The 23285-nt window shown below is 43.9% G+C and overlaps 1 long non-coding RNA gene across 34 annotated transcripts in view; it reads right to left on the bottom strand.

The window, feature by feature from the left end:
- The window catches only part of LOC307181352, a 1649813-nt gene that overhangs the window by 1365253 nt on the left and 261275 nt on the right, over nt 1-23285 (bottom strand). For 21 of the 34 annotated variants that reach the window (XR_013826479.1, XR_013826480.1, XR_013826505.1 and 18 more), the window contains one exon: nt 4529-4610. The exons of 7 other annotated variants lie outside the window; for them this stretch is intronic. This is a non-coding gene — a long non-coding RNA (uncharacterized lncRNA). Of the gene's footprint in view, nt 1-1386; nt 1451-4524; nt 4611-6170; nt 6190-9324; nt 9348-10844; nt 10923-17160; nt 17243-23285 lie in introns of those variants that run through there. 6 more of the 34 variants (XR_013826481.1, XR_013826510.1, XR_013826518.1 and 3 more) reach the window with 6 other exon arrangements.

Raw genomic sequence — 23285 nt, 5'->3', positions numbered from 1 at the left:
CTTGCTTAAGGGGAAAGGTGAGTTGGGGTGCTGCATAAAACCAGAGATTGAAATGAGCACAGATAAAGTTCCTTAAGCCCAATATGGAATAGACAAGAGCTACTCCTTGCTCAACGAAATGGACTCAACACCGCATATTAAACGCCTAAGAATGTACCTGACTAGTAAGTCTCTTAAAACCTATGGATTGCTATGTCTCCGAAAGAGAATCAAGCATGTGTACAGGGGCATAAACGCAGCAGTGATAGGATTGGAGAGGTTCGGTGAGCAAATGAAGACCCTCTGAAGTCATATTGCATGGTACCCATTCCACGGGTTTCACCTACCCAGGTTTAATGTATTCTTCCTTCAGCTAAAACATGCATGTGAAACCTAGAGTATGATCAACCATGTGATCGGGAGACGTGTTCAAATATGTCTCAGTTTTCGTACCCTGGTACTCGGGTGCAACATTCCAGACGCTTTACTAACACTCTCCCGACTTGGAGAGTCAGTCCCTTTAACCTCCTGTTTGACCCAGTTTGCAATTTCTGTGGAAGATGAACAGGAATAGCGAGAACCAATGAAAGAATAGCTGGAGGTGTCTGGTTGGGCAAATTTAACTCTCATTTCCCACCAGGAAGAGGAAATAACCAAAGGCTCAGCGTGCCGTGCCGGAACCAGATTAGGGCCTGAAGCCATCCTGCGGTGTTGCGGCCAGGTCACAAGAAAGCGAGTTGAAGAAACGAGCTCAGGGGCACTGTAATTCACAAACCTGCAGAGTTATAAATGACAGCTATCGTCCAAAAATAGACTGAAGTAAGGCTGCCGAGAGGACTTGAAAGCGGGGCAGAATTGCAGGAAACCGATTTCAGGAGGTAGACTGGAATTGCATTGAAAGCATAGGAAAAGAGGCAGAACGTCCACAATGATGCACTTGGCCAAAAAGGGCGTATGCGTTTTTTCCTGAATATATTCAGGAAAAAACGCATACGCCCTTTTTGGCCAACCAAGCAAGCTTGCAAAGGAAATCTGCACTACAATGAAGTCTCACTTCCCCCCGGTCAAAAGGGCCATCTGAAAAAAGGGTAAAATCCAGAAAGGCAGGACAAGCCATGGAGAACTGGGAGCCTTGTTATGCTGATGGGCGGGATGTAAATTGCCAACAGACACTCGGGAGAAGTGTATGGTGTTTCCTTAAACATCTAAAAAACAAAGCAACAGAGCCTAGGGCACTGCCACTTATGGTCCTATAGCTTAGGGAAATTAAAATCAAAAAGACACAGCCACCCCAAAGTTTGGGACGCCTCTGTTTACAAGAACCTCGTTTACAGTACAAGTTCAACATCGCAGAAAGTGAAAAATGGATAGAGAAGTTGTGGTATTTACTTACAAAGCAATATCACTCAGCAATGAAATCTATGTCATCAGGGCCTTAGCAGCACAATGAGTGGATTCAGGTATGATGATTCTAACTGAAATAAGTCACACAGAAAAAGAAACATCATAAGATATCAGTAATACACGGAATGTAAACTTGGCTACACAGGAACTGAATTACAGAACAGAACAGGGTCTCAAATTTAGAAAACCAACTTATGCTTGCTTAAGGGGAAAGGTGAGTTGGGGTGCTGCATAAAACCAGAGATTGAAATGAGCACAGATAAAGTTCCTTAAGCCCAATATGGAATAGACAAGAGCTACTCCTTGCTCAACGAAATGGACTTAACACCGCATATTAAACGCCTAAGAATGTACCTGACTAGTAAGTCTCTTAAAACCTATGGATTGCTATGTCTCCGAAAGAGAATCAAGCATGTGTACAGGGGCATAAACGCAGCAGTGATAGGATTGGAGAGGTTCGGTGAGCAAATGAAGACCCTCTGAAGTCATATTGCATGGTACCCATTCCACGGGTTTCACCTACCCAGGTTTAATGTATTCTTCCTTCAGCTAAAACATGCATGTGAAACCTAGAGTATGATCAACCATGTGATCGGGAGACGTGTTCAAATATGTCTCAGTTTTCGTACCCTGGTACTCGGGTGCAACATTCCAGACGCTTTACTAACACTCTCCCGACTTGGAGAGTCAGTCCCTTTAACCTCCTGTTTGACCCAGTTTGCAATTTCTGTGGAAGATGAACAGGAATAGCGAGAACCAATGAAAGAATAGCTGGAGGTGTCTGGTTGGGCAAATTTAACTCTCATTTCCCACCAGGAAGAGGAAATAACCAAAGGCTCAGCGTGCCGTGCCGGAACCAGATTAGGGCCTGAAGCCATCCTGCGGTGTTGCGGCCAGGTCACAAGAAAGCGAGTTGAAGAAACGAGCTCAGGGGCACTGTAATTCACAAACCTGCAGAGTTATAAATGAGAGCTATCGTCCAAAAATAGACTGAAGTAAGGCTGCCAAGAGGACTTGAAAGCGGGGCAGAATTGCAGGAAACCGATTTCAGGAGGTAGACTGGAATTGCATTGAAAGCATAGGAAAAGAGGCAGAACGTCCACAATGATGCACTTGGCCAAAAAGGGCGTATGCGTTTTTTCCTGAATATATTCAGGAAAAAACGCATACGCCCTTTTTGGCCAACCAAGCAAGCTTGCAAAGGAAATCTGCACTACAATGAAGTCTGACTTCCCCCCGGTCAAAAGGGCCATCTGAAAAAAGTGTAAAATCCAGAAAGGCAGGACAGGCCATGGAGAACTGGGAGCCTTGTTATGCTGATGGGCGGGATGTAAATTGCCAAGAACCACTTGGGAGAAGTGTATGGTGTTTCCTGAAACAACTAAAAAACACAGAAACAGAACCTAGGGCACTTCCACTTATGGTCCTATAGATTAGGGAAATTAAAATGAAAAAGAAACAGCCACCCCAAAGTTTGGAACGGCTCTGTTTACAAGAACCTCGTTTACAGTACAAGTTCAACATCGCAGAAAGTGAAAAATGGATAAAGAAGTTGTGGTATTTACTTACAAAGCAATATCACTCAGCAATGAAATCTGTGTCATCAGGCCCTTAGCAGCACAATGAGTGGATTCAGGTATGATGATTCTAACTGAAATAAGTCACACAGAAAAAGAAACATCATAAGATATCACTAATACACGGAATGTAAACTTGGCTACACAGGAACTGCATTCCAAAACAGAACAGGGTCTCAAATTTAGAAAACCAACTTATGCTTGCTTAAGGGTAAAGGTGAGTTGGGGTGCTGCATAAAACCAGAGATTGAAATGAGCACAGATAAAGTTCCTTAAGCCAAATATGGAATAGACAAGAGCTACTCCTTGCTCAACGAAATGGACTCAAAACCCCATATTAAACGCCTAAGAATGTCCCTGACTAGTAAGTATCTTAAAACCTATGGATTGCTATGTCTCCAAAAGAGAATCAAGCGTGTGTACAGGGGCATAAACGCAGCAGTGATAGGATTGGAGAGGTTCGGTGAGCAAATGAAGACCCTTTGAAGTCATATTGCATGGTACCCATTCCACGGGTCTCAACTCTCCAGGTTTAAGGTATTCTTTCTTCAGCTAAAACATGCATGTGGAACCCAGAGTATGATCAACCATGTGAACGGGAGACGTGTTCAAATATGTCTCAGTTTTCCTCCCCTGGTACTCGGGTGCAACATTCCAGATGCTTTACTAACACTCTCCCGACTTGGAGAGTCAGTCCCTTTAACCTCCTGTTTGGCCCAGTTTGCAATTTCTGTGGAAGATGAACAGGAATAGCGAGAACCAATGAAAGAATAGCTGGAGGTGTCTGGTTGGGCAAATTTAACTCTCATTTCCCACCAGGAAGAGGAAATAACCAAAGACTCAGCGTGCCGTGCCGGAACCAGATTAGGGCCTGAAGCCATCCTGCGGTGTTGCGGCCAGGTCACAAGAAAGCGAGTTGAAGAAACGAGCTCAGGGGCACTGTAATTCACAAACCTGCAGAGTTATAAATGAGAGCTATCGTCCAAAAATAGACTGAAGTAAGGCTGCCAAGAGGACTTGAAAGCGGGGCAGAATTGCAGGAAACCGATTTCAGGAGGTAGACTGGAATTGCATTGAAAGCATAGGAAAAGAGGCAGAACGTCCACAATGATGCACTTGGCCAAAAAGGGCGTATGCGTTTTTTCCTGAATATATTCAGGAAAAAACGCATACGCCCTTTTTGGCCAACCAAGCAAGCTTGCAAAGGAAATCTGCACTACAATGAAGTCTCACTTCCCCCCGGTCAAAAGGGCCATCTGAAAAATGTGTAAAATCCAGAAAGGCAGGACAGGCCATGGAGAACTGGGAGCCTTGTTATGCTGATGGGCGGGATGTAAATTGCCAACAGACACTCGGGAGAAGTGTATGGTGTTTCCTGAAACATCTAAAAAACAAAGCAACAGAACTTCGGGCACTTCCACTTATGGTCCTATAGCTTAGGGAAATTAAAATCAAAAAGACACAGCCACCCCAAAGTTTGCGACGCCTCTGTTTACAAGAACCTCGTTTACCGTACAAGTTCAATATCACAGAAAGTGAAAAATGGATAAAGAACTTGTGGTACTTACATACAATGCAGTATCACTCAGCAATGAAATCTGTGTCATCAGGCCCTTAGCAGCACAATGAGTGGATTCAGGTATGATGATTCTAACTGAAATAAGTCACACAGAAAAAGAAACATCATAAGATATCAGTAATACACGGAATGTAAACTTGGCTACACAGGAACTGAATTCCAAAACAGAACAGGGTCTCAAATTTAGAAAACCAATTTATGCTTGCTTAAGTGTAAAGGTGAGTTGGGGTGCTGCATAAAACCAGAGATTGAAATGAGCACAGATAAAGTTCCTTAAGCCAAATATGGAATAGACAAGAGCTACTCCTTGCTCAACGAAATGGACTCAACACCGCATATTAAACGCCTAAGAATGTACCTGACTAGTAAGTATCTTAAAACCTATGGATTGCTATGTCTCCGAAAGAGAATCAAGCATGTGTACAGGGGCATGAACGCAGCAGTGATAGGATTGGAGAGGTTCGTGAGCAAATGAAGACCCTTTGAAGTCATATTGCATGGTACCCGTTCCACGGGTTTCAACTACCCAGGTTTAAGGTATTCTTCCTTCAGCTAAAACATGCATGTGGAACCTAGAGTATGATCAACCATGTGATCGGGAGACGTGTTCAAATATGTCTCAGTTTTCGTACCCTGGTACTCTGGTGCAACATTCCAGACGCTTTACTAACACTCTCCCCACTTGGAGAGTCAGTCCCTTTAACCTCCTGTTTGGCCTAGTTTGCAATTTCTGTGGAAGATGAACAGGAATAGCGAGAACCAATGAGAGACTAGCTGGAGGTGTCTGGATGGGCAAATTTAACTCTCATTTCCCACCAGGAAGAGGAATTAACCAAAGGCTCAGCGTGCCGTGCCGGAACCAGATTAGGGCCTGAAGACATCCTGCGGTGTTGCGGCCAGGTCACAAGAAAGCGAGTTGAAGAAAGGAGCTCAGGGGCACTGTAATTCACAAACCTGCAGAGTTATAAATGACAGCTATCGTCCAAAAATACACTGAAGTAAGGCTGCCAAGAGGACTTGAAAGCGGGCCAGAAATGCAGGAAACCGATTTCAGGAGGTAGACTGGAATTGCATTGAAAGCATAGGAAAAGAGGCAGAACGTCCACAATGATGCACTTGGCCAAAAAGGGCGTATGCGTTTTTTCCTGAATATATTCAGGAAAAAACGCATACGCCCTTTTTGGCCAACCAAGCAAACTTGCAAAGGAAATCTGCACTACAATGAAGTCTCACTTCCCCCCGGTCAAAAGGGCCATCTGAAAAAAGTGTAAAATCCAGAAAGGCAGGACAGGCCATGGAGAACTGGGAGCCTTGTTATGCTGATGGGCGGGATGTAAATTGCCAACAGACACTCAGGAGAAGTGTATGGTGTTTCCTGAAACATCTAAAAAACAAAGCAACAGAGCCTAGGGCACTTCCACTTATGGTCCTATAGCTTAGGGAAATTAAAATCAAAAAGACACAGCCACCCCAAAGTTTGGGACGCCTCCGTTTACAAGAACCTCGTTTACCGTACAAGTTCAATATCACAGAAAGTGAAAAATGGATAAAGAACATGTGGTACTTACGTACAATGCAGTATCACTCAGCAATGAAATCTATGTCATCAGGCCCGTAGCAGCATAGTGAGTGGATTCAGGTACGATGATTCTAACTGAAATAAGTCACACAGAAAAAGAAACATCATAAGATATCACTAATACACGGAATGTAAACTTGGCTACACAGGAACTGCATTCCAAAACAGAACAGGGTCTCAAATTTAGAAAACCAACTTATGCTTGCTTAAGGGGAAAGGTGAGTTGGGGTGCTGCATAAAACCAGAGATTGAAATGAGAACAGATAAAGTTCCTTAAGCCAAATATGGAATAGACAAGAGCTACTCCTTGCTCAACAAAATGGACACAAAACCCCATATTAAATGCCTAAGAATGTACCTGACTAGTAAGTATCTTAAAACCTATGGATTGCTATGTCTCCAAAAGAGAATCAAGCGTGTGTACAGGGGCATAAACGCAGCAGTGATAGGATTGGAGAGGTTCGGTGAGCAAATGAAGACCCTTTGAAGTCATATTGCATGGTACCCATTACACGGGTCTCAGCTCTCCAGGTTTAAGGTATTCTTCCTTCAGCTAAAACATGCATGTGGAACCCAGAGTATGATCAACCAAGTGAACGGGAGACGTGTTCAAATATGTCTCAGTTTTCGTACCCTGGTACTCAGGTGCAACATTCCAGACGCTTTACTAACACTCTCCCGACTTGGAGAGTCAGTCCCTTTAACCTCCTGTTTGGCCCAGTTTGCAATTTCTGTGGAAGATGAACAGGAATAGCGAGAACCAATGAGAGGCTAGCTGGAGGTGTCTGGACGGGCAAATTTAAGTCTCATTTCCCACCAGGAAGAGGAATTAACCAAAGGCTCAGCATGCCGGGCCGGAACCAGATTAGGGCCTGAAGCCATCCTGCGGTGTTGCGGCCAGGTCACAAGAAAGCGAGTTGAAGAAAGGAGCTCAGGGGCACTGTAATTCACAAACCTGCAGAGTTATAAATGACAGCTATCGTCCAAAAATAGACTGAAGTAAGGCTGCCAAGAGGACTTGAAAGCGGGGCAGAATTGCAGGAAACCGATTTCAGGAGGTAGACTGGAATTGCATTGAAAGCATAGGAAAAGAGGCAGAACGTCCACAATGATGCACTTGGCCAAAAAGGGCGTATGCGTTTTTTCCTGAATATATTCAGGAAAAAACGCATAGGCCCTTTTTGGCCAACCAAGCAAGCTTGCAAAGGAAATCGGCACTACAATGAAGTCTCACTTCCCCCCGGTCAAAAGGGACATCTGAAAAAAGTGTAAAATCCAGAAAGGCAACAGGCATTGAGAACTGGGAGCCTTGTTATGCTGATGGGCGGGATGTCAATTGCCAACAGACACTCAGGAGAAGTGTATGGTGTTTCCTGAAACATCTAAAAAACAAAGCAACAGAGCCTAGGGCACTTCCACTTATGGTCCTATAGCTTAGGGAAATTAAAATCAAAAAGACACAGCCACCCCAAAGTTTGCGACGCCTCTGTTTACAAGAACCTCGTTTACCGTACAAGTTCAATATCACAGAAAGTGAAAAATGGATAAAGAACTTGTGGTACTTACGTACAATGCAGTATCACTCAGCAATGAAATCTATGTCATCAGGCCCGTAGCAGCATAATGAGTGGATTCAGGTACGATGATTCTAACTGAAATAAGTCACACAGAAAAAGAAACATCATAAGATATCACTAATACACGGAATGTAAACTTGGCTACACAGGAACTGCATTCCAAAACAGAACAGGGTCTCAAATTTAGAAAACCAACTTATGCTTGCTTAAGGGGAAAGGTGAGTTTGGGTGCTGCATAAAACCAGAGATTGAAATGAGAACAGATAAAGTTCCTTAAGCCAAATATGGAATAGACAAGAGCTACTCCTTGCTCAACAAAATGGACACAAAACCCCATATTAAACGCCTAAGAATGTACCTGACTAGTAAGTATCTTAAAACCTATGGATTGCTATGTCTCCAAAAGAGAATCAAGCGTGTGTACAGGGGCATAAACGCAGCAGTGATAGGATTGGAGAGGTTCGGTGAGCAAATGAAGACCCTTTGAAGTCATATTGCATGGTACCCATTACACGGGTCTCAGCTCTCCAGGTTTAAGGTATTCTTCCTTCAGCTAAAACATGCATGTGGAACCCAGAGTATGATCAACCATGTGAACGGGAGACGTGTTCAAATATGTCTCAGTTTTCGTACCCTGGTACTCAGGTGCAACATTCCAGACGCTTTACTAACACTCTCCCGACTTGGAGAGTCAGTCCGTTTAACCTCCTGTTTGGCCCAGTTTACAATTTCTGCGGAAGATGAACAGGAATAGCGAGAACCAAAGAGAGGCTAGCTGGAGGTGTCTGGACGGGCAAATTTAACTCTCATTTCCCACCAGGAAGAGGAATTAACCAAAGGCTCAGCATGCCGGGCCGGAACCAGATTAGGGCCTGAAGCCATCCTGCGGTGTTGCGGCCAGGTCACAAGAAAGCGAGTTGAAGAAAGGAGCTCAGGGGCACTGTAATTCACAAACCTGCAGAGTTATAAATGAGAGCTATCGTCCAAAAATAGACTGAAGTAAGGCTGCCAAGAGGACTTGAAAGCGGGGCAGAATTTCAGGAAACCGATTTCAGGAGGTAGACTGGAATTGCATTGAAAGCATAGGAAAAGAGGCAGAACGTCCACAATGATGCACTTGGCCAAAAAGGGCGTATGCGTTTTTTCCTGAATATATTCAGGAAAAAACGCATAGGCCCTTTTTGGCCAACCAAGCAAGCTTGCAAAGGAAATCGGCACTACAATGAAGTCTCACTTCCCCCCGGTCAAAAGGGACATCTGAAAAAAGTGTAAAATCCAGAAAGGCAACAGGCATTGAGAACTGGGAGCCTTGTTATGCTGATGGGCGGGATGTAAATTGCCAACAGACACTCAGGAGAAGTGTATGGTGTTTCCTGAAACATCTAAAAAACAAAGCAACAGAGCCTAGGGCACTTCCACTTATGGTCCTATAGCTTAGGGAAATTAAAATCAAAAAGACACAGCCACCCCAAAGTTTGCGACGCCTCTGTTTACAAGAACCTCGTTTACCGTACAAGTTCAATATCACAGAAAGTGAAAAATGGATAAAGAACTTGTGGTACTTACGTACAATGCAGTATCACTCAGCAATGAAATCTATGTCATCAGGCCCGTAGCAGCATAATGAGTGGATTCAGGTATGATGATTCTAACTGAAATAAGTCACACAGAAAAAGAAACATCATAAGATATCACTAATACACGGAATGTAAACTTGGCTACACAGGAACTGCATTCCGAAACAGAACAGGGTCTCAAATTTAGAAAACCAACTTATGCTTGCTTAAGGGGAAAGGTGAGTTGGGGTGCTGCATAAAACCAGAGATTGAAATGAGCACAGATAAAGTTCCTTAAGCCAAATATGGAATAGACAAAAGCTACTCCTTGCTCAACGAAATGGACTCAACACCGCATATTAAACGCCTAAGAATGTACCTGACTAGTAAGTATCATAAAACCTATAGATTGCTATGTCTCCGAAAGAGAATCAAGCATGTGTACAGGGGCATAAACGCAGCAGTGATAGGATTGGAGAGGTTCGGTGAGCAAATGAAGACCCTCTGAAGTCATATTGCATGGTACCCATTACACGGGTTTCAAATACCCAGGTTTAAGGTATTCTTCCTTCAGCTAAAACATGCATGTGGAACCTAGAGTATGATCAACCATGTGATTGGGAGACGTGTTCATATATGTCTCAGTTTTCCTCCCCTGGTACTCGGGTGCAACATTCCAGACGCTTTACTAACACTCTCCCCACTTGGAGAGTCAGCGCCTTTAACCTCCTGTTTGGCCCAGTTTGCAATTTCTGCGGAAGATGAACAGGAATAGCGAGAACCCATAAGAGGCTAGCTGGAGGTGTCTGGACGGGCAAATTTAACTCTCATTTCCCACCAGGAAGAGGAAATAACCAAATGCTCAGCGTGCCGTACCGGAACCAGATTAGGGCCTGAAGCCATCCTGCGGTGTTGCGGCCAGGTCACAAGAAAGCAAGTTGAAGAAAGGAACTCAGGGGCACTGTAATTCACAAACCTGCAGAGTTATAAATGAGAGCTATCGTCCAAAAATAGACTGAAGTAAGGCTGCCAAGAGGACTTGAAAGCGGGGCAGAATTGCAGGAAACCGATTTCAGGAGGTAGACTGGAATTGCATTGAAAGCATAGGAAAAGAGGCAGAACGTCCACAATGATGCACTTGGCCAAAAAGGGCGTATGTGTTTTTTCCTGAATATATTCAGGAAAAAACGCATACGCACTTTTTGGCCAACCAAGCAAGCTTGCAAAGGAAATCTGCACTACAATGAAGTCTCACTTCCCCCGGTCAAAAGGGCCATCTGAAAAAAGTGTAAAATCCAGAAAGGCAGGACAGGCCATGGAGAACTGGGAGCCTTGTTATGCTGAAGGGCGGGATGTAAATTGCCAACAAACACTCGGGAGAAGTGTATGGTGTTTCCTGAAACATCTAAAAAACAAAGCAACAGAGCCTAGGGCACTTCCACTTATGGTCCTATAGCTTAGGGAATTTAAATTCAAAAAGACACAGCCACCCCAAAGTTTCGAACGGCTCTGTTTACAAGAACCTCGTTTACAGTACAAGTTCAACATCGCAGAAAGTGAAAAATGGATAAAGAAGTTGTGGTATTTACTTACAAAGCAATATCACTCAACAATGAAATCTGTGTCATCAGGCCCTTAGCAGCACAATGAGTGGATTCAGGTATGATGATTCTAACTGAAATAAGTCACACAGAAAAAGAAACATCATAAGATATCAGTAATACACGGAATGTAAACTTGGCTACACAGGAACTGAATTACAGAACAGAAGAGGGTCTCAAATTTAGAAAACCAACTTATGCTTGCTTAAGGGGAAAGGTGAGTTGGGGTGCTGCATAAAACCAGAGATTGAAATGAGCACAGATAAAGTTCCTTAAGCCAAATATGGAATAGACAAGAGCTACTCCTTGCTCAACGAAATGGACTCAACACCCCATATTAAACGCCTAAGAATGTACCTGACTTGTAAGTACCTTAAAACCTATGCATTGCTATGTCTCCGAAAGAGAATCAAGCATGTGTACAGGGGCATAAACGCAGCAGTGATAGGATTGGAGAGGTTCGGTGAGCATATGAAGACCCTTTGAAGTCATATTGCATGGTACCCATTACACGGGTCTCAACTCTCCAGGTTTAAGGTATTCTTCCTTCAGCTAAAACATGCATGTGGAACCCAGAGTATGATCAACCATGTGAACGGGAGACGTATTCAAATATGTCTCAGTTTTCCTCCCCTGGTACTCGGGTGCAACATTCCAGACGCTTTACTAACACTCTCCCGACTTGGAGAGTCAGTCCCTTTAACCTCCTGTTTGGCCCAGTTTGCAATTTCTGTGGAAGATGAACAGGAATAGCGAGAACCAATGAGAGGCTAGCTGGAGGTGTCTGGACGGGCAAATTTAACTCTCATTTCCCACCAGGAAGAGGAATTAACCAAAGGCTCAGCATGCCGGGCCGGAACCAGATTAGGGCCTGAAGCCATCCTGCGGTGTTGTGGCCAGGTCACAAGAAAGCGAGTTGAGGAAAGGAGCTCAGGGGCACTGTAATTCACAAACCTGCAGAGTTATAAATGAGAGCTATCGTCCAAAAATAGACTGAAGTAAGGCTGCCAAGAGGACTTGAAAGCGGAGCAGAATTGCAGGAAACCGATTTCAGGAGGTAGACTGGAATTGCATTGAAAGCATAGGAAAAGAGGCAGAACATACACAATGATGCACTTGGCCAAAAAGGGCGTATGCGTTTTTTCCTGAATATATTCAGGAAAAAACGCATACGCCCTTTTTGGCCAACCAAGAAAGCTTGCAAAGGAAATATGCACTACAATGAAGTCTCACTTCCCCCCGGTCAAAAGGGCCATCTGAAAAAAGGGTAAAATCCAGAAAGGCAGGACAGGCCATGGAGAACTGGGAGCCTAGTTATGATGATGGGCGGGATGTAAATTGCCAACAACCACTCGGGAGAAGTGTATGGTGTTTCCTGAAACATCTAAAAAACAAAACAACAGAACCTAGGGCACTTCCACTTATGGTCCTATAGCTTAGGGAAATTAAAATCAAAAAGACACAGCCACCCCAAAGTTTGGATCGGCTCTGTTTACAAGAACCTCGTTTACAGTACAAGTTCAACATCGCAGAAAGTGAAAAATGGATAAAGAAGTTGTGGTATTTACTTACAAAGCAATATCACTCAGCAATGAAATCTGTGTCATCAGGCCCTTAGCAGCACAATGAGTGGATTCAGGTATGATGATTCTAACTGAAATAAGTCACACAGAAACAGAAACATCATAAGATATCACTAATACACGGAATGTAAACTTGGCTACACAGGAACTGAATTACAGAACAGAACAGGGTCTCAAATTTAGAAAACCAACTTATGCTTGCTTAAGGGGAAAGGTGAGTTGGGGTGCTGCATAAAACCAGAGATTGAAATGAGCACAGATAAAGTTCCTTAAGCCAAATATGGAATAGACAAGAGCTACTCCTTGCTCAATGAAATGGACTCAACACCGCATATTAAACGCCTAAGAATGTACCTGACTAGTAAGTATCTTAAAACCTATGGATTGCTATGTCTCCGAAAGAGAATCAAGCATGTGTACAGGGGCATAAACGCAGCAGTGATAGGATTGGAGAGGTTCGGTGAGCAAATGAAGACCCTTTGAAGTCATATTGCATGGTAACCATTCCACGGGTTTCAACTACTCAGGTTTTAGGTATTCTTCCTTCACCTAAAACATGCATGTGGAACCCAAGTATGATCAACCATGTGAACGGGAGACGTGTTCAAATATGTCTCAGTTTTCCTCCCCTGGTACTCGGGTGCAACATTCCAGACGCTTTACTAACACTCTCCCCACTTGGAGAGTCAGCGCCTTTAACCTCCTGTTTGGCCCAGTTTGCAATTTCTGCGGAAGATGAACAGGAATAGCGAGAACCAATGAGAGGCTAGCTGGAGGTGTCTGGACGGGCAAATTTAACTCTCATTTCCCACCAGGAAGAGGAAATAACCAAATGCTCAGCGTGCCTTACCGGAACCAGATTAGGGCCTGAAGCCATCCTTCGGTGTTGCGGCCAGGTCACAAGAAAGCGAGTTGAAGAAAGGAGCTCAGGGGCACTGTAATTCACAAACCTGCAGAGTTATAAATGACAGCTATCGTCCAAAAATATACTGAAGTAAGGCTGCCAAGAGGACTTGAAAGCGGGGCAGAATTGCAGGAAACTGATTTCAGGAGGTAGACTGGAATTGCATTGAAAGCATAGGAAAAGAGGCAGAATGTCCACAATGATGCACTTGGCCAAAAAGGGCGTATGCGTTTTTTCCTGAATATATTCAGGAAAAAACGCATAGGCCCTTTTTGGCCAACCAAGCAAGCTTGCAAAGGAAATCTGCACTACAATGAAGTCTCACTTCCCCCCGGTCAAAAGGGCCATCTGAAAAAAGTGTAAAATCCAGAAAGGCAGCACAGGCCATGGAGAACTGGGAGCCTTGTTATGCTGATGGGCGGGATGTAAATTGCCAACAACCACTCGGGAGAAGTGTATGGTGTTTCCTGAAACATCTAAAAAACAAAGCAACAGAACCTAGTGCACTTCCACTTATGGTCCTATAGCTTAGGGAAATTAAAATAAACAAGACACAGCCACCCCAAAGTTTGGAACGGATCTGTTTACAAGAATCTCATTTACAGTACAAGTTCAACATCGCAGAAAGTGAAAAATGGATAAAGAAGTTGTGGTATTTACTTACAAAGCAATATCACTCAGCAATGAAATCTGTGTCATCAGGCCCTTAGCAGCACAATGAGTGGATTCAGGTATGATGATTCTAACTGAAGTAAGTCACACAGAAAAAGAAACATCATAAGATATCACTAATACACGGAATGTAAACTTGGCTACACAGGAACTGAATTACAGAACAGAACAGGGTCTCAAATTTAGAAAACCAACTTATGCTTGCTTAAGGGGAAAGGTGAGTTGGGGTGCTGCATAAAACCAGAGATTGAAATGAGCACAGATAAAGTTCCTTAAGCCAAATATGGAATAGACAAGAGCTACTCCTTGCTCAACGAAATGGACTCAACACCGCATATTAAACGCCTAAGAATGTACCTGACTAGTAAGTATCTTAAAACCTATGGATTGCTATGTCTCCGAAAGAGAATCAAGCATGTGTACAGGGGCATAAACGCAGCAGTGATAGGATTGGAGAGGTTCGGTGAGCAAATGAAGACCCTTTGAAGTCATATTGCATGGTACCCATTCCACGGGTTTCAACTACGCAGGTTTTAGGTATTCTTCCTTCAGCTAAAACATGCATGTGGAACCCAAGTATGATCAACCATGTGAACGGGAGACGTGTTCAAATATGTCTCAGTTTTCCTCCCCTGGTCCTCGGGTGCATATTCCAGACGCTTTACTAACACTCTCCCGACTTGGAGAGTCAGTCCCTTTAACCTCCTGTTTGGCCCAGTTTGCAATTTCTGCGGAAGATGAACAGGAATAGCGAGAACCAATGAGAGGCTAGCTGGAGGTGTCTGGACGGGCAAATTTAACTCTCATTTCTCACCAGGAAGAGGAAATAGCCAAAGGCTCAGCGTGCCATACCGGAACCAGATTAGGGCCTGAAGCCATCCTGCGGTGTTGCGGCCAGCTCAAAAGAAAGCGAGTTGAAGAAAGGAGCTCAGGGGCACTGTAATTCACAAACCTGCAGAGTTATAAATGACAGCTATCGTCCAAAAATAGACTGAAGTAAGGCTGCCAAGAGGACTTGAAAGCGGGGCAGAATTGCAGGAAACCGATTTCAGGAGGTAGACTGGAATTGCATTGAAAGCATAGGAAAAGAGGCAGAACGTCCACAATGATGCACTTGGCCAAAAAGGGCGTATGCGTTTTTTCCTGAATATATTCAGGAAAAAACGCATACGCCCTTTTTGGCCAACCAAGCAAGCTTGCAAAGGAAATCTGCACTACAATGAAGTCTCACTTCCCCCCGGTCAAAAGGGCCATCTGAAAAAAGTGTAAAATCCAGAAAGGCAGGACAGGCCATGGAGAACTGGGAGCCTTGTTATGCTGATGGGCGGGATGTAAATTGCCAACAACCACTCGGGAGAAGTGTATGGTGTTTCCTGAAACATCTAAAAAACAAAGCAACAGAACCTAGGGAATTTCCACTTATGGTCCTATAGCTTAGGGAAATTAAAATCAAAAAGACACAGCCACCCCAAAGTTTGGAACGGCTTGTTTACAAGAACCTCGTTTACAGTACAAGTTCAACATCGCAGAAAGTGAAAAATGGATAAAGAAGTTGTGGTATTTACTTACAAAGCAATATCACTCAGCAATGAAATCTGTGTCATCAGGCCCTTAGCAGCACAATGAGTGGATTCAGGTATGATGATTCTAACAGAAGTAAGTCACACAGAAAAAGAAACATCATAAGATATCAGTAATACACGGAATGTAAACTTGGCTACACAGGAACTGAATTACAGAACAGAACAGGGTCTCAAATTTAGAAAACCAACTTATGCTTGCTTAAGGGGAAAGGTGAGTTGGGGTGCTGCATAAAACCAGAGATTGAAATGAGCACAGATAAAGTTCCTTAAGTCAAATATGGAATAGACAAGAGCTACTCCTTGCTCAACGAAATGGACTCAACATCGCATATTAAATGCCTAAGAATGTACCTGACTAGTAAGTATCTTAAAAACCTATGGATTGTTATGTCTCCAAAAGAGAATCAAGCATGTGTACAGGGGCATAAACGCAGCAGTGATAGGATTGGAGAGCTTCGGTGAGCAAATGAAGACCTTTTGAAGTCATATTGCATGGTACCCATTACACGGGTCTTAACTCTCCAGGTTTAAGGTATTCTTCCTTCAACTAAAACATGCATGTGGAACCCAAGTATGATCAACCATGTGAACGGGAGACGTGTTCACATATGTCTCAGTTTTCCTCCCCTGGTACTCGGGTGCAACATTCCAGACGCTTTACTAACACTCTCCCCACTTGGAGAGTCAGCGCCTTTAACCTCCTGTTTGGCACAGTTTGCAATTTCTGCGGAAGATGAACAGGAATAGCGAGAAACAATGAGAGACTAGCTGGAGGTGTCTGGACGGGCAAATTTAACTCTCATTTCCCACCAGGAAAAGGAAATAACCAAAGGCTCAGCGTGCCGTGCCGGAACCATATTAGGGCCTGAAGCCATCCTGCGGTGTTGCTGCCAGGTCACAAGAAAGCAAGTTGAAGAAAGGAGCTCAGGGGCACTGTAATGCACAAACCTGCAGAGTTATAAATGACAGCTATCGTCCAAAAATAGACTGAAGTAAGGCTGCCAAGAGGACTTGAAAGCGGGGCAGAATTGCAGGAAACCGATTTCAGGAGGTAGACTGGAATTGCATTGAAAGCATAGGAAAAGAGGCAGAACGTCCACAATGATGCACTTGGCCAAAAAGGGTGTATGCGTTTTTTCCTGAATATATTCAGGAAAAAACGCATACGCCCTTTTTGGCCAACCAAGCAAGCTTGCAAAGGAAATCTGCACTACAATGAAGTCTCACTTCCCCCCGGTCAAAAGGGCCATCTGAAAAAAGTGTAAAATCCAGAAAGGCAGGACAGGCCATGGAGAACTGGGAGCCTTGTTATGCTGATGGGCGGGATGTAAATTGCCAACAACCACTCGGGAGAAGTGTATGGTGTTTCCTGAAACATCTAAAAAACAAAGCAACAGAACCTAGGGCACTTCCACTTATGGTCCTATAGCTTAGGGAAATTAAAATCAAAAAGACACAGCCACCCCAATGTTTGGAACGGCTCTGTTTACAAGAACCTCGTTTACAGTACAAGTTCAACATCGCAGAAAGTGAAAAATGGATAAAGAAGTTGTGGTATTCACTTACAAAGCAATATCACTCAGCAATGAAATCTATGTCATCAGGCCCTTAGCAGCACAATGAGTGGATTCAAGTATGATGATTCTAACTGAAATAAGTCACACAGAAAAAGAAACATCATAAGATATCAGTAATACACGGAATGGAAACTTGGCTACACAGGAACTGAATTACAGAACAGAACAGGTTCTCAAATTTAGAAAACCAACTTATGCTTGCTTAAGGGTAAAGGTGAGTTGGGGTGCTGCATAAAACCAGAGATTGAAATGAGCACAGATAAAGTTTCTTAAGCCAAATATGGAATAGACAAGAGCTACTCCTTGCTCAACGAAATGGACTCAACACCGCATATTAAACGCCTAAGAATGTACCTGACTTGTAAGTATCTTAAAACCTATGGATTGCTATGTCTCCGAAAGAGAATCAAGCATGTGTACAGGGGCATAAACGCAGCAGTGATAGGATTGGAGAGGTTCGGTGAGCAAATGAAGACCCTTTGAAGTCATATTGCATGGTACCCATTCCACGGGTTTCAACTACCCAGGTTTAAGGTATTCTTCCTTCAGCTAAAACATGCATGTGGAACCTAGAGTATGATCAACCATGTGATTGGGAGACGTGTTCAAATATGTCTCAGTTTTCTTCCCCTGGTACTCGGGTGCAACATTCCAGACGCTTTACTAACACTCTCCCCACTTGGAGAGTCAGTCCCTTTAACCTCCTGTTTGGCCCAGTTTGCAATTTCTGCGGAAGATGAACAGGAATAGCGAGAACCAATGAGAGGCTAGCTGGAGGTGTCTGGACGGGCAAATTTAACTCTCATTTCCCACCAGGAAGAGGAATTAACCAAAGGCTCAGCGTGCCGGGCCGGAACCAGATTAGGGCCTGAAGCCATCCTGCGGTGTTGCGGCCAGGTCACAAGAAAGCGAGTTGAAGAAAGGAGCTCAGGGGCACTGTAATTCACAAACCTGCAGAGTTATAAATGACAGCTATCGTCCAAAAATAGACTGAAGTAAGGCTGCCAAGAGGACTTGAAAGCGGGGCAGAATTGCAGGAAACCGATTTCAGGAGGTAGACTGGAATTGCATTGAAAGCATAGGAAAAGAGGCAGAACGTCCACAATGATGCACTTGGCCAAAAAGGGCGTATGCGTTTTTTCCTGAATATATTCAGGAAAAAACGCATACGCCCTTTTTGGCCAACCAAGCAAGCTTGCAAAGGAAATCTGCACTACAATGAAGTCTCACTTCCCCCCGGTCAAAAGGGCCATCTGAAAAAAGTGTAAAATCCAGAAAGGCAGGACAGGCCATGGAGAACTGGGAGCCTTGTTATGCTGATGGGCGGGATGTAAATTGCCAACAGACACTCGGGAGAAGTGTATGGTGTTTCCTGAAACATCTAAAAAACAAAGCAACAGAGCCTAGGGCACTTCCACTTATGGTCCTATAGCTTAGGGAATTTAAATTCAAAAAGACACAGCCACCCCAAAGTTTCGAACGGCTCTGTTTACAAGAACCTCGTTTACAGTACAAGTTCAACATCGCAGAAAGTGAAAAATGGATAAAGAAGTTGTGGTATTTACTTACAAAGCAATATCACTCAGCAATGAAATCTATGTCATCAGGCCCTTAGCATCACAATGAGTGGATTCAGGTATGATGATTCTAACTGAAATAAGTCACACAGAAAAAGAAACATCATAAGATATCATTAATACACGGAATGTAAACTTGGCTACACAGGAACTGAATTACAGAACAGAACAGGGTCTCAAATTTAGAAAACCAACTTATGCTTGCTTAAGGGGAAAGGTGAGTTGGGGTGCTGCATAAAACCAGAGATTGAAATGAGCACAGATAAAGTTCCTTAAGTCAAATATGGAATAGACAAGAGCTACTCCTTGCTCAACGAAATGGACTCAACACCGCATATTAAACGCCTAAGAACGTACCTGACTAGTAAGTATCGTAAAACCTATGGATTGCTATGTCTCCAAAAGAGAATCAAGCATGTGTACAGGGGCATAAACGCAGCAGTGATAGGATTGGAGAGGTTCGGTGAGCAAATGAAGACCCTTTGAAGTCATATTGCATGGTACCCATTACACGGGTCTCAACTCTCCAGGTTTAAGGTATTCTTCCTTCAGCTAAAACATGCATGTGGAACCCAAGTATGATCAACCATGTGAACGGGAGACGTGTTCAAATATGTCTCAGTTTTCCTCCCCTGGTACTCGGGTGCAACATTCCAGACACTTTACTAACACTCTCCCCACTTGGAGAGTCAGCGCCTTTAACCTCCTGTTTGGCCCAGTTTGCAATTTCTGCGGAAGATGAACAGGAATAGCGAGAACCAATGAGAGGCTAGCTGAAGGTGTCTGGACGGGCAAATTTAACTCTCATTTCCCACCAGGAAGAGGAAATAACCAAAGGCTCAGCGTGCCGTGCCGGAACCAGATTAGGGCCTGAAGCCATCCTGCGGTGTTGCGGCCAGGTCACAAGAAAGCAAGTTGAAGAAAGGAGCTCAGGGGCACTGTAATTCACAAACCTGCAGAGTTATAAATGACAGCTATCGTCCAAAAATAGACTGAAGTAAGGCTGCCAAGAGGACTTGAAAGCGGGGCAGAATTGCAGGAAACCGATTTCAGGAGGTAGACTGGAATTGCATTGAAAGCATAGGAAAAGAGGCAGAACGTCCACAATGATGCACTTGGCCAAAAAGGGCGTATGCGTTTTTTCCTGAATATATTCAGGAAAAAACGCATACGCCCTTTTTGGCCAACCAAGCAAGCTTGCAAAGGAAATCTGCACTACAATGAAGTCTCACTTCCCCCCGGTCAAAAGGGCCATCTGAAAAAAGGGTAAAATCCAGAAAGGCAGGACAGGCCATGGAGAACTGGGAGCCTTGTTATGCTGATGGGCGGGATGTAAATTGCCAACAACCTCTCGGGAGAAGTGTATGGTGTTTCCTGAAACATCTAAAAAACAAAGCAACAGAACCTAGGGCACTTCCACTTATGGTCCTATAGCTTAGGGAAATTAAAATCAAAAAGACACAGCCACCCCAAAGTTTGGAACGGCTCTGTTTACAAGAACCTCGTTTACAGTACAAGTTCAACATCGCAGAAAGTGATAAATGGATAAATAAGTTGTGGTATTTACTTACAAAGCAATATCACTCAGCAATGAAATCTGTGTCATCAGGCCCTTAGCAGCACAATGAGTGGATTCAGGTATGATGATTCTAACCGAAATAAGTCACACAGAAAAAGAAACATCATAAGATATCAGTAATACACGGAATGGAAACTTGGCTACACAGGAACTGAATTACAGAACAGAACAGGGTCTCAAATTTAGAAAACCAACTTATTCTTGCTTAAGGTTAAAGGTGAGTTGGGGTGCTGCATAAAACCAGAGATTGAAATGAGCACAGATAAAGTTCCTTAAGCCAAATATGGAATAGACAAGAGCTACTCCTTGCTCAACGAAATGGACTCAACACCCCATATTAAACGCCTAAGAATGTACCTGACTAGTAAGTATCTTAAAACCTATGGATTGCTATGTCTCCGAAAGAGAATCAAGCATGTGTACAGGGGCATAAACGCAGCAGTGATAGGATTGGAGAGTTTCGGTGAGCAAATGAAGACCCTTTGAAGTCATATTGCATGGTACCCATTCCACGGGTTTCAACTACCCAGGTTTAAGGTATTCTTCCTTCAGCTAAACATGCATATGGAACCCAGAGTATGATCAACCATGTGAACGGGAGACGTGTTCAAATATGTCTCAGTTTTCCTCCCCTGGTACTCGGGTGCAACATTCCAGACGCTTTACTAGCACTCTCCCGACTTGGAGAGTCAGTCCCTTTAACCTCCTGTTTGGCCCAGTTTGCAATTTCTGCGGAAGATGAACAGGAATAGCGAGAACCAATGAGAGGCTAGCTGGAGGTGTCTGGACGGGCAAATTTAACTCTCATTTCCCACCAGGAAGAGGAATTAACCAAAGGCTCAGCATGCCGGGCCGGAACCAGATTAGGGCCTGAAGCCATCCTGCGGTGTTGCGGCCAGGTCACAAGAAAGCGAGTTGAAGAAAGGAGCTCAGGGGCACTGTAATTCACAAACCTGCAGAGTTATAAATGACAGCTATCGTCCAAAAATAGACTGAAGTAAGGCTGCCAAGAGGACTTGAAAGCGGGGCAGAATTGCAGGAAACCGATTTCAGGAGGTAGACTGGAATTGCATTGAAAGCATAGGAAAAGAGGCAGAACGTCCACAATGATGCACTTGGCCAAAAAGGGCGTATGCGTTTTTTCCTGAATATATTCAGGAAAAAACGCATAGGCCCTTTTTGGCCAACCAAGCAAGCTTGCAAAGGAAATCGGCACTACAATGAAGTCTCACTTCCCCCCGGTCAAAAGGGCCATCTGAAAAAAGTGTAAAATCCAGAAAGGCAGCACAGGCCATGGAGAACTGGGAGCCTTGTTATGCTGATGGGCGGGATGTAAATTGCCAACAACCACTCGGGAGAAGTGTATGGTGTTTCCTGAAACATCTAAAAAACAAAGCACCAGAACCTAGTGCACTTCCACTTATGGTCCTATAGCTTAGGGAAATTAAAATAAACAAGACACAGCCACCCCAAAGTTTGGAACGGATCTGTTTACAAGAACCTCATTTACAGTACAAGTTCAACATCGCAGAAAGTGAAAAATGGATAAAGAAGTTGTGGTATTTACTTACAAAGCAATATCACTCAGCAATGAAATCTGTGTCATCAGGCCCTTAGCAGCACAATGAGTGGATTCAGGTATGATGATTCTAACTGAAGTAAGTCACACAGAAAAAGAAACATCATAAGATATCACTAATACACGGAATGTAAACTTGGCTACACAGGAACTGAATTACAGAACAGAACAGGGTCTCAAATTTAGAAAACCAACTTATGCTTGCTTAAGGGGAAAGGTGAGTTGGGGTGCTGCATAAAACCAGAGATTGAAATGAGCACAGATAAAGTTCCTTAAGCCAAATATGGAATAGACAAGAGCTACTCCTTGCTCAACGAAATGGACTCAACACCGCATATTAAACGCCTAAGAATGTACCTGACTAGTAAGTATCTTAAAACCTATGGATTGCTATGTCTCCGAAAGAGAATCAAGCATGTGTACAGGGGCATAAACGCAGCAGTGATAGGATTGGAGAGGTTCGGTGAGCAAATGAAGACCCTTTGAAGTCATATTGCATGGTACCCATTCCACGGGTTTCAACTACGCAGGTTTTAGGTATTCTTCCTTCAGCTAAAACATGCATGTGGAACCCAAGTATGATCAACCATGTGAACGGGAGACGTGTTCAAATATGTCTCAGTTTTCCTCCCCTGGTCCTCGGGTGCATATTCCAGACGCTTTACTAACACTCTCCCGACTTGGAGAGTCAGTCCCTTTAACCTCCTGTTTGGCCCAGTTTGCAATTTCTGCGGAAGATGAACAGGAATAGCGAGAACCAATGAGAGGCTAGCTGGAGGTGTCTGGACGGGCAAATTTAACTCTCATTTCTCACCAGGAAGAGGAAATAGCCAAAGGCTCAGCGTGCCATACCGGAACCAGATTAGGGCCTGAAGCCATCCTGCGGTGTTGCGGCCAGCTCAAAAGAAAGCGAGTTGAAGAAAGGAGCTCAGGGGCACTGTAATTCACAAACCTGCAGAGTTATAAATGACAGCTATCGTCCAAAAATAGACTGAAGTAAGGCTGCCAAGAGGACTTGAAAGCGGGGCAGAATTGCAGGAAACCGATTTCAGGAGGTAGACTGGAATTGCATTGAAAGCATAGGAAAAGAGGCAGAACGTCCACAATGATGCACTTGGCCAAAAAGGGCGTATGCGTTTTTTCCTGAATATATTCAGGAAAAAACGCATACGCCCTTTTTGGCCAACCAAGCAAGCTTGCAAAGGAAATCTGCACTACAATGAAGTCTCACTTCCCCCCGGTCAAAAGGGCCATCTGAAAAAAGTGTAAAATCCAGAAAGGCAGGACAGGCCATGGAGAACTGGGAGCCTTGTTATGCTGATGGGCGGGATGTAAATTGCCAACAACCACTCGGGAGAAGTGTATGGTGTTTCCTGAAA

This window comes from Stenella coeruleoalba, assembly GCF_951394435.1.
Source record: "Stenella coeruleoalba genome assembly, contig: scaffold_48, whole genome shotgun sequence".
NCBI lineage: Eukaryota > Metazoa > Chordata > Mammalia > Artiodactyla > Delphinidae > Stenella > Stenella coeruleoalba.
Note: the sequence above shows the minus strand (reverse complement) of the source record. Positions and strands in the feature narration are given on the sequence as shown.